The following is an 11,809-nucleotide window of genomic DNA, read 5'->3' on the forward strand; positions in this document are numbered from 1 at the left end:
TCCCTTCCTTTTAAAAAATGCTTTTACCAAAAAAACAAAAATACCAAAAAAAACCCCAACATTTTACAATATATTATGTATTCACAAAAATAAAATATTTAAAAATTTGGGGTAGTCTAAGATAATTTTAAATACATAGTAAATAATCCTGTTAAGTCGTTCATTAATGACTTGTTTTCTCCATTCAAAATAATGTTTATAACATTCATCTTGCCCTGGCTGGTGTGTCTCAGTGGATTGAGTGCTGACCTGCAAACCGAAAGGTTGCTGGCTCGATTCCTGGTCAGCACACGGGCCTGGTTGCAGGTTGGATACTGGATGGGGTGCATGTGAGAGGCAACCAAATACATACCAGAGGCAACCAAATAATGTTTCTCTCTCACATCCAAGTTTCTTTCCCTCTTTTTCTCACTCCCTTCCCCTCTCTCTAAAAAAGTAAATAAATAAAATCTTTACAGGAATATAAACAATATTAATGCCCATCCCAGGGAAAAATTACTGTGCCTCATAATGGTGGAGCATAGAGGATCTTGATCAACAATTAAAACAAGAAAGTTCCTGAGAAAGTTTTGAGAGTGGAAGGACCTATCTTGGACACTAAAGTGGAAAGAAGTTGGGTAGACATGTGGTTGAATCCTAGCTCCATCCCACTATTTGTGATTCTTGAAGCTAGATATTTTTGTGAGTTCTTTCTTCATTTATAAAGTAAGAATATACCTGCCTATCAAAATTTCTATGAAATTTTAATAATATAATATCTGCTAAATTGCCTAGCAAAGCACTTGGCACAAAGTAGTTACAAAATAATGATGATGATGATGATGATAAGCAATCTCCTCTTTACTTCCCAAAGCTCTTAATGTTCTAGTCTTGATAAAAGGAAGCTTTAAAAAGACAAAAAACAGAAAACTTTTCTGAGAATAAAGGACAGCTGGGTAGGAGTGTCTTTTCTGAGGCCCTGGAGGTCTTCCTGTTTTCACAAAAGCATGAATAAAGGAAACAGCAAATAATTGAGCAGCGAAGGAGGAAGAGTCTCTGTGTGCCCTGTCTTTGATTTTTCTTTGACTTCCATGCCTTGTCTTTCTAGCATTGCCTTCTTCTCTAGAGCTGCATCGTAGCCTAGATACTTTTAGAACTAAATGTCCATGTAAGGTGACCATATAACTTAAGAATTAAGTTATGGAAGCTATCATAAAGGTCCAACAGAGGCATAAATCTCTAGTGGCTACATGTTTTTGTAAGGGTTAGTAAATTCTGTGAAGCTTTATTTTTTTTCTCTCAACTCACAATTATCCAGTATCAGTGGTATATTAGAATCCGTGCTAAAAATTAGTTAATATAGACATCCCATTCTGTTCAAGCTGTTTGCAGCCCCGATCCTTTCCTCTTACTCTTAACCTCTGAAATCACTGCAAACAAGAATATTTTCACAAAGACAAAACTTTTCCATCCTGATCTGTGACCATTGTCAGCCTCTAGAACAATAGGAAGTCCAAGGGAGGAAATGCCAGAAGCTGCAAAGACGAAACAGACACGTCAGAAAGAGTGAAAGGGCTGGTCAGTGTGATGCACATTTTAATTCATCTCAGTATCTTCACGGATTCTTTTAACCACTTCTAGGCAGCATCTGAAAAATCTGCTTTTAGTCTTTTTACTTATAATAATTAAATCAGAAATGTCATTCACTTCAGTTTTCTTCTTGGCACATGAAAAGAACTCCAGTGTTCCTTGGCTGGAGTGTCTTGAGATACATATGCTTTCTCATGTGTTGTGCACAAATCCCACATGTGAACTCCACTGGGTTTCCTTACATTCAACTTCCTTCTGCCCCAATGTTTGTAGTTATTTTAAATTAATTTTCCTTGCTATATTGCTTGCATTGTTTTATGCTTTCTAAAATCCCTTTGTAATCAAGGAAAAAATCAATAGAAATCTGTGCCTCTGGCTATTATACTGAATCTGTAGAATACAACCTTCCCTTGTGTATTCTTTCAGAAGCACAGCTTCTCATGAGATTTTTTTAAACCAGTCACAGTGAAAACATAATAACTGCAATAACAAATGACAATTTTATAGGATTTTAATTTATTTTCTTAATAAGAATAATAAGTCTGGGTATTTTTTTAAATAACCCAAATCTCAAAGCTGTCTGTACCTAGTTACAAATGAAATACCTATTAGAAATATTTATAAAAACATATTGATTTATTTATATTTGAAAACATTACAGTCTGTTTTTTCCAATCAATTTCTTACTGCCTGATTTGTAATCAGCAGGATAGTGCAAGATTCAAAAAGCCCCCTGGAAGTCTTTCTTTTGAGATATGTCCAGCTCATAGCATGAAATATTATAGCTGCATAAATTATTAATACCACTTTAATCTTGGGTTTGAAACTGCAGTGCCAATCAGACTATTTTACTGTGTAAATGACACCATGGGAGCATGTTAAGCACCTTTAGATGCTGCTCTAATGCTTTCAGCACTTAGCACCGTGCTCTGAGCATGACAGGCTCAACTATGCATGTTTCATTTGCTGGGTTCAGATCATGTGGGTGCATTTGACACACTAAATCATTAATAGGTGAAGTGGGGCTCATAGTTAGTTCAATCTAACAAGCATTTATGGGATGCCTGTTATGTAATCTGATCGTGTCACTCCCGTACTTAGAAACGTTCAATTATTCCCTATAGTTTTCAGGATAAAATCCAACCTCCCAATATAGCATATGAGACCCTACATAATCTATCAATAATGGCGGATATGTGACATGCAGGCTCCCACTCCCCTCTTCTCATCCCATGATAAATGCAACTAATGTATCCCATCACTCTTTCCCACTGAGACTGGTCATGTCTTCAGAAACCCTTTCAATGCAATGTTCCAGGCAGGCATCACCAATAGACCAGAGTTAATATCTATTTGCTAGTCCTACCAATCTATTTCTCTAGTCCCCCTAAATATCATCAAACACCATCTGCTTTAGTCGCATAAAGTGTCATACATTTTCACACCTATGTGCTTTTTCCTATGCTGTTCCTTTTCTGTAGAATAATCTTCCTCCTTTCCCATGTGTGGCTAACTCCTGCTAATTCTGCACAATTCAGATTGGGTTTCACCTCCTCAGACTGTTCCAGACACCTTTATTCTATGTTCACAAAATAACTTGCACTTAGTATTTTATCAGCTGCACCATGATTGTTAATTGCTTACCTCTCTCCCTGACTAAAGTTAATTCTTTGAGAGCAGGGGCCGTGTTTTATTTCACTTTGTATCTCAGGCACAAAGTCTGATGTGCAGTAGGTATTCAATAAATGTTCAAAAACAAATGTTCTAGCCACTGTATTAGGTTTCAGGAACACAAAAGAGAATAATGTATGAGGATGAGAAATATTTATTGAGCACTTACTGTGTGCTCAATAAATACTGAGGCCCTGTTCCAAGCACTTTAAAACATAGATCATGTTATTCAGATCTCACAACAACCCTTCAAGGTCAACTCTGTGATTATCTTCCTTTTAATAATGAGGAAACTAAGACACAAAGAAGCCCGGTGACTTTTCTAGGATCACACCCAGCCAGATAGTCTGGTTCCAGAGTTCCTAACCATTATACCTATTGCCTGGTCCCTGCATAGATCCTGTCCTCAAGGAGATCAAAGGTTATTAGAGGGAGACAGGCAGGTGAGTGACTAATTAGTATGTATCGTGGAAGGACTATAATATACGTTTGAGCAATATAAAAGGATAGCACAGGAGAGGTGTGATTAACATAGTTGGGGGTAGAAGACAAATGTTCAGGGAAGGTTTCACTAAAGAAATAGTATTCAAATTAGGCCTGAAAGACTAAGACCACATGAGATGGAGCTGAAGGGAAAGATATGCTAGGCAGAGAGAGACTATATGCAAGATACAGAGGAAGGAAGCAACATGATGTTTGGACACCAGGACCAGCTACATAATTTGCAGAGCCAAGAGTAAAATGGAAACGCAGGGCCTCTTGTTGATAACTTATTAAGAATTTCAACACAGTTATAGCAGAGCATTGAATCAAATGGCCCTTTTAGGTGCAGGGCCCTTTGCAAAGGCACAGGCTGCATGCCCGTAAAGCCAGACCAGGCACCACACATGCTTCATCACTGGTGGAACAAGAAGTACCTGGGGCAAAAGTACTTTAAGAGGCAGAAAATGACACTAGTGAGGGCAGCAGAGGTCCGATTATATGCCATGCTCAATAGCCTGGACTTTGCAACCTGGTTGGATTGTTTGTAAAATGATTCTTCCGGGACGCCAGGAGTCAATGGAGGTTACAAGAGGAAAGCAGAGCAGCCATAGCAATTACACTGGCCAGAGAGGCTCACATCTTGAATCCAGCCTGTTCAGTGGGGAAGTCTGAAACTAGTAGACCTGACAAATGAGCAGCAGGCACAGCTTGCAAGAGTTTACACTCTGTGTGCATAAGGAGCCTGCAAGAAGGCTCACACAGTGGGGTTCAGGAGAACATGTCACCATTTTGTTTAGGCCTGCAGACCAATTGGAAGCAGTGCTATAAAATTAATGTATATAATTATTTAGCATCATTTATATCAGGGACACCTGCAGTCCTGGAGAAGGTCAATGCACAAGACTGCAAGAAATAAAGTCCTTGTATGGTTTCTCCTTCTGCAATTCCCACAAGCAAAGTAGCACATGAAGAGTCTAATTTTTCTTGATTTCCTTCCAAACAACCATGGCTTTTTGGGTCACTTGAGTTTTCCCATGAAACAGGGAAAAAAAAAAACTTAAACACTTCTGATGTGATTTCTCAACTGCCAAACTGTTCTTGAGAATCTTCCTGAGTTGTCTGGTTTTCTGGAACTATTTGCATGTGACCTCCGATATAATAAGAGTAAAATTAAGTTATACATTGGTGCTTTGGAAGTGGAAGTTCAATGTAAAAACAGCAATATTAGTTTCATCCTGGGACTTTGGGAAGCTGACAATGGTTCACAGAACTAAATTATTTCTCCTTATCACTCTGATGGTGGATTCTTCCATTCAGTTTTTCAAGGTTCAGCTCACTTGTAAACATTTTTCTAACCGTAATGACTTTCCTTTCACCCCTTTGCCAATAGAATGTAGGGAACTAAAATATCAAAATACACAAATTTAAATAGTCAAAGCATGAACCTGCTCATTAGTCATAGTTATTTTTGTTAAGTAACAATATTTGTATTTTTTATTGACTTAAGGGAGAGAAACATAGATCTGTTGTTCCATTTATTTATACACTCATTGGTTGACTCCTGTATGTGCCCTGACTAGGAATCAAACCCACAACTTTGGCGTATTGGGATGTCACTATAACCGACTGAGCAACCTGGCCAGGGTTTAAGTAACAATTTTTTTTAATAGAAAAATTACAGATTGTACTTGGATTTACTCTCTAGTTCTCGGGTTCCCTGTCACTTTAGAAAAAAAAATTTTTTTAAACTTTCTAAGTGCTCCTAGGGAGGACAGCAGTTTTTAAACCATTCACTAACAACCAGGCAACATGGTGTTACTGAAAGTTCATGGGCTTTCATGGGACAAAGGTTGGTACAGGGGCGATCTTGGGCTGTTTATTTAATCTCTCTCACCCTTAGCTACCCAGGGTGTGAGGGTTTATATCTGCCTTGCAAGATTAGTGGAAGATTGAGTGAGTTCACAGATATGTAAAACAGTTGTCCCCAAGTAGACCTTCTGTAAAGTGAGTTTCCTGAGTCACATGTATGTGTCTTTGGTGAGGAAAATTAAGTGATATTTTTATACCTTTGTACTCTCTTCCAACTTCAATTCATTGGCTCTGAGGATGCCTAGTGGGTGTCTTCCCTTTGGGTGTAACTGGGTGGGAAGATCCTTAAAGATTCCAGCTTCAGACCAACATGTCACCAAAGGTCATGCTCTGAGACAGTGCCGCCAGCACTGGGAAACTCAGAACCTTTCTCTCCCAAACGGCCGGGCAGCTCTCCTCTTTCCTTCCCAGGAACTGTTTTTGCCTCTATGTTCAGTGTGTAGTAGTAGTTTCCTCAGAAGTCTCCTCCAACTCCCTGACCTCCCAATTTATCAGTTCTCCCTCCTATAAATCTTCCTAGTAAACTTGCAGTTGATTCTTTGTAGAACTTACCACAATTATAATTGACAGATTAATTTTGTAATTAGTTGTTTTAGGTGCATTTTCTTCAACAGAATGTGAGCTCCACTGAAACTCTGTCATGTCCATCACTCTGGACTGAGTTCCTGGTGCATGCTCTTGCACATAGTAGGTGCCTAACCATGCATGACTAAATAAATGAGCGAGTGCTGGGCCATTATTAACTAATTTGGATAAACACATATATTGTTTTTTTTTAATTAAAGTATAGTTGACATAAAATATTATATTAGTTTTAGGTGTACAACACAGTGATTTGACATTTATATACCTCACAATGTGATCACCATGATAAATCTAGTACCCATCTGTCACCATGCAAAGTTATTATGATATTATTGAATTCACTCCCTGTGGTGTATATTATAGTCCCATGACTTATTTATTTTATAACTGAAGTTTGTATCTCTTATTCCCCTTTACAATTTTACCTCTCCTCAACCTCCTCCCCTCTGGTAATCATCAGTTTGTTTTCTCTCACCCTAGGAGTCTATTTCTGTTTTGTTTGCTTGCTTGTTTTGTTTTTTTTAGATTCCACATAGAAATGAAATCATACGATACTTGTCTTTCCCTGTCTGGCTTATTTCATTGAACATAATACACTCTAGTTCCATCCATGTTGTCACAAATGGCAAGATTTCATTCTCTTATATTGCTGGGTAATGTTCCATTGTTTGTGTACATATGTATACCACATCTTCTTTATCCATTCATCTACTGATGGACACCTAGGTTGTTTCCATATCTTGCCTTTTGTAAACAATGCTGCAATGAACATGAAGGTGCATAAATCTTTTCAAATTAGTGGTTTTATTTTCCTCAGATAAATACTCAGAAGTGAAATTGCTATGTTGTATGGTAATTCTATTTTCAATTTTTAGAAGAAACTCTATATTATATTCCATAGTTGCCATATCAATTTACATTCCCACCAATAATGCACAAGGGTTCCCTTTTCTCCACATCCTTGCTAACACTTATTTTTTTTGTTGACTTGTTTATAATAGCAATTTTGACAGGCATGAGATGATATATCAGTGTGGTTTTAATTTGCATAGCCCTGGTAATTAGTGTTGAGCCTCTTTTCATATGTCTGTTGGCCATCTGTATGTCTTCTTTAGAGAAGTGTCTATTTCAGGTATTCTGCCCATTTTAAATCATTGTTTTGTTTTTTGATATTGAATGTATGATTTCTTTATATTTTTTGGATATTAAAACCTTATAGGATATATGTTTTTATTTTGTTGATGGTTTCCTTTGCTGTGTAAAAGCCTTTTATTTTGATGTAGTCCCATTTATCTATTTTTGCTTTTATTGCCACTGCCCAGGGAAACATGTCCAAAAGAATAATACTGAGATTGATGTCAAAGAGCTTACTGCCTATGTTTTCTTCTGGAAGTTTTATGATTTCAGGTCTTACATTATAGTCTTCAATCTATTTTGAGTTTATTTTTGTATATAGTGTTAGAGGGTCCAGTTTTTTCTTTTCTTTTTCTTTTTGGCATCCATTGTAAAACAAAGAAAGGAAGGAGCATGGGCATCAGCAAGAAAAGATACCTAACAGAACAGCTGGTAAGCATAAAGGGCCTTCCACCATCACGATTTTGTCCTATACCAGCCATTCCGAATCACCACCTTTGCACCTTAGGTATGCAATGGACACATTATAGGTCCATGGTTTGAACTCTGCCCAACAGTGATATGACCCTCAGCAGGGTCAATCTATGAGCTTAGCTTCTTTTGCATAATAATGAGAACAAAATGAAGTGGTCCCACTCTTATGCCAGGACCTAGAGTCACTGTTGATACCTCTACTCATGTATTCATCATAGTCAATCATTTGCCAAGGCTCACTTCTACTTCTGAATTTGAATTTTCTCCCTGTGGTCCTCTCCAAGGTCCTCAACTGCCCCTTATCATACCAGTCTCTTGACTAGTCTTCCTGTGTCTACCAATGCCTTTGTCCAAAACCATTTTCTCTCTGTCCGCAGGCCAGAAAGTTATTTTAAAAACACAAAATTGATTGTATCCTTCCTCTTCTGAACATCCTTCAGTGGCTTGGGATAAAATCCCAAATCCCTTACTGACAACCAGTAAGGTCCCATCTGCATCATCCGGTCCTTGACTGACGCAGCAGCCCCTTCTCTTGCTTCTGCACCCCTTCTGCACCCCTTCATTGCACTGGCCTTCTCTCCCTTCCTCAGGCTCACTAAGCTCCTTCCTCTTTCTTTCCTTACTAATGCCATTCTGCTTGCTTCTAAAACACTGAATATCAGTCTTCCTGACAAGACATATTGTAAATTTCATGAGGTTAGGGACTACGTCTATCATTTTTAGGGACCATTGTCTACCATTCTATCTCTAGGATTTAACATAATCTGAATCACACAGTAAAAGGACAATAAATATTTGTTGAAAGAGTGGATGAATCTTTGTTGACTGAGTAACTGAATAATAGTATCTACTTACTCAATCCACAAGTATTTATTGAGTCAGTACTCCTGCCAGGTAATGGGTAAAGCGCTGAGGATACAGTGAACAAAATAAACACAGTCCCTGACCTCTTAGAACTTACATTCTAGTAGCCTTCCCCCATTTTCTTTTGTTTTTTTCCTCTTTTTCCCCTTTTCTTACTTTTCCCCTTTTTCTACTGGAATGAAATAATGGATCTGAGATCTTACAAAACCTATGTGATTGTCTTGCTCTTCTCTGAGTTTTCTTGAGCTATATGATTTAGCTCTTAAATATTCTCTCCTAAGTGCTATTATTTTTCTCATCTTCTCACTGACAAGGTAAAATACTTTAATGCAGGGAACTACTTCAACTTGTTGGGTTTTTGGGTTTTTGTTTTTTTTTTGGTTCCTAGCCCAGTCTACACAGAAATTTCTTTAAAAAAAACTGTGCTGTGTTTTTTAGTTAAAAAGTGACTTACTCATTTTTGATGATAGAAATCAGAACAGTGGTTGCTTATGGTATGGGAGGATGGACTGGAAGGGTGTAAGGGAGCTTCCTAACTGTTACATATCTTGCCTGGGATTATATCATTATTGAAGTTACATCTTTTTCTTTACTTCATAATTTAATTTATTTATATCTTCTAGAGGCAAGAAAACATCAAACACATTTTGAGAGGTAAAGGTTTTTCTTAATTATAGATATACACACTTGCTGAGAGATTGTAGCTTTAGTTCTATAACATTTTTTGTATTGTTGTTCAGTTATAGTTGTCCCCATTTCCCCCCCATTACTCTCCCCTGTCCTACCCACTTCCCACCCTCCACTTTCAATCCTTCCCCTGTTTTCTTTGTCCATGGGTCCTTTATACATGTTCCTTGACTTGACCCTTCCCCTTCTTTTCCTCATTATCCCCCTCTCCCCTCCCCTGTGGTCACTGTCGGTTTGTTCTCTACTTCTATGTCTCTGGTTCTATTTTACTCACTTGTTTGTTTTGTTGATTAGGTTCCCCTTATAGATGAGATCATATTGAGGTTACATCTTCATTGAACTTGATATATTGTTTGGGTTATATGAGTCTATACATTTGTCAAAACTCATCAGATTGTTCCCTGGCTGGTGTGGCTCAGTGGATCGAGCACTGGCCTGAGAACCAAAGGGTCACTGATTCAATTCCCACTCAGGGCACATGCCTGGGTTGAAGGCCAGGTCCCCAATGGGGGGCATGCGAGAAGCAACCACACATTGATGTTTCTCTCCTTCTCTTCCTCACACTCTCCCCCCTCTCTAAAAATAAATAAATAAAATCTTTAAAGAGACTCATCAGACTGTACACTTATAATCTGTGTCTTTCACTGAGGTATATTTTACCTCTTAACAATACTACATTAAAAAAGGAACACATGCATATTATATGAAAATAATTTTCTTATTTATCAAATAAAAGTAAGCAAAAATAAGAAACCCCAAATGACATGCAACGTCATCACTCAAAGAGAAACAGTTTACATTGTGAAGTACATCCTTCTAAATTACTTCATTTTTATACACAAACACACAATATTGATTCATATAGAATATAGTTCCTCCTAAGTTGCTCTTTTTGATAACCAGTATACTAAAAGAATACATAAAAGGTTCTTTATAATTACTACTTAGATTATTTATTAAACTAAGTAAAAGTCAGGGTTCTAAATTTGTTTCAAATTTTTTATAGCCTATGATATTTCATCATCATCACTATCAACAACACTTATTAAATGTGAAATGCCATCTCCAAAGAGGTTTCTTGACTGAGAACAAATTTTAGGCTGTGGTGCTATAATTGCTAAACTGAATAATCACTAACAGCAAATCTTTAAGCTGACACCAAATTTATAATCAGCTTTAAAAATATTCTAGTGACTAAGTACACTCAACATCATCTTAGAATTCATTCTGACCTCCTCAGGTTATTAAGGTGTTATAAAATCCAATTTATGGCATGATATCCTTATATTTATTGTTTAATTTGTATAGATTCTAATTCACACAGGGACTCATATAATTGTATGGGTTGACTCCTGTGATCAACAGCTCCATAAAATTTACCACAGCATGAGATCAGACACACAAGTCTCACATTTTTGTTGGAAATTTAAACCACATTAAACTGAAGACATAATATTTGAAGTCAACAAAACCACAGTCCACCTCTAACACTTCCTAAAAATCTATTGCTAAATGTAGTTCACCAAGAAGACACGTGGGTAAATATTCCAGTGGGTCCTTTGTTAACTTTCCTGATGGTAGTACATAGACTCAGACAGAAGGAGAATTATTTGAAACTACTCAGAAAATTAGAAGAGTAAGGGCCAGAAGCAAAGATCTGTGAGGAGGAGTGTCTTCAGCTTTACACTTTTTGGCAAGTGATAAAAGGCAGCTTTAGTGACAGCAGCCAGACGGAGATCAAATGACAACTGTGAGTTCATAATGGTCTCCAGCATTCTGGCAAGCACAAGGGGCAGTAGGGGAAGTGGGAGGGATCGGCTTTCCTGGTACTACAAGCCAATCTGGTGCACATCAGCGTTATCTGACGTCAGCTAAAACCAATTCTGAGGCACTACATCGGGACCAGCTGCTAGATACTGAAAGAACCCTGGCCCGCCTCTGTGTACTCCCAGAGCGCCTGCCCATAACATTTACAGGACGCTACCAGTTAATTTATGTTCCCTACAGTAGGGAGGGTCCAGATGTTGAGGCTGCAGTTGCTGATTTGAAAGGACTTCACAAATACAGGAAGCTCTCAGAGGATAAAAGAAATGTAAGGCCATTCTACAGTTGGAGAAACTCATTGTTTGTATTAAACACACACACGAGAAGGATCTGAATAACATCAAGCCCTTTCCTTTGCACGCAGGCTATAAAAACAACATAAAGATCTAAAGTGCACAAACAGGGAAGCTTGGTAGTTAGAGAGGAAACACATAGATTGGCTTCTTCTGTGGCTCTATTAAAAGTCAGTGGAATTTTTTTATAGCATTAGGTAGAAATAGGGAAGTCTAGTACTTTACCATCAGCAACGATACCCCAAATTTAGAGACAATGGAAATACAATATTTGACTTGATGAAGGATTTAAGAACCAAGAAAATTAGAGTGGGAATGGGAAAATGGGTGTTATATAATTGACCTTTACGGTGCTC

Source organism: Artibeus jamaicensis, unplaced genomic scaffold (assembly GCF_021234435.1).
Source record: "Artibeus jamaicensis isolate MK-2021 breed Jamaican fruit bat unplaced genomic scaffold, CSHL_Jam_final scaffold_1019, whole genome shotgun sequence".
NCBI classification, from domain to species: Eukaryota; Metazoa; Chordata; class Mammalia; order Chiroptera; family Phyllostomidae; genus Artibeus; species Artibeus jamaicensis.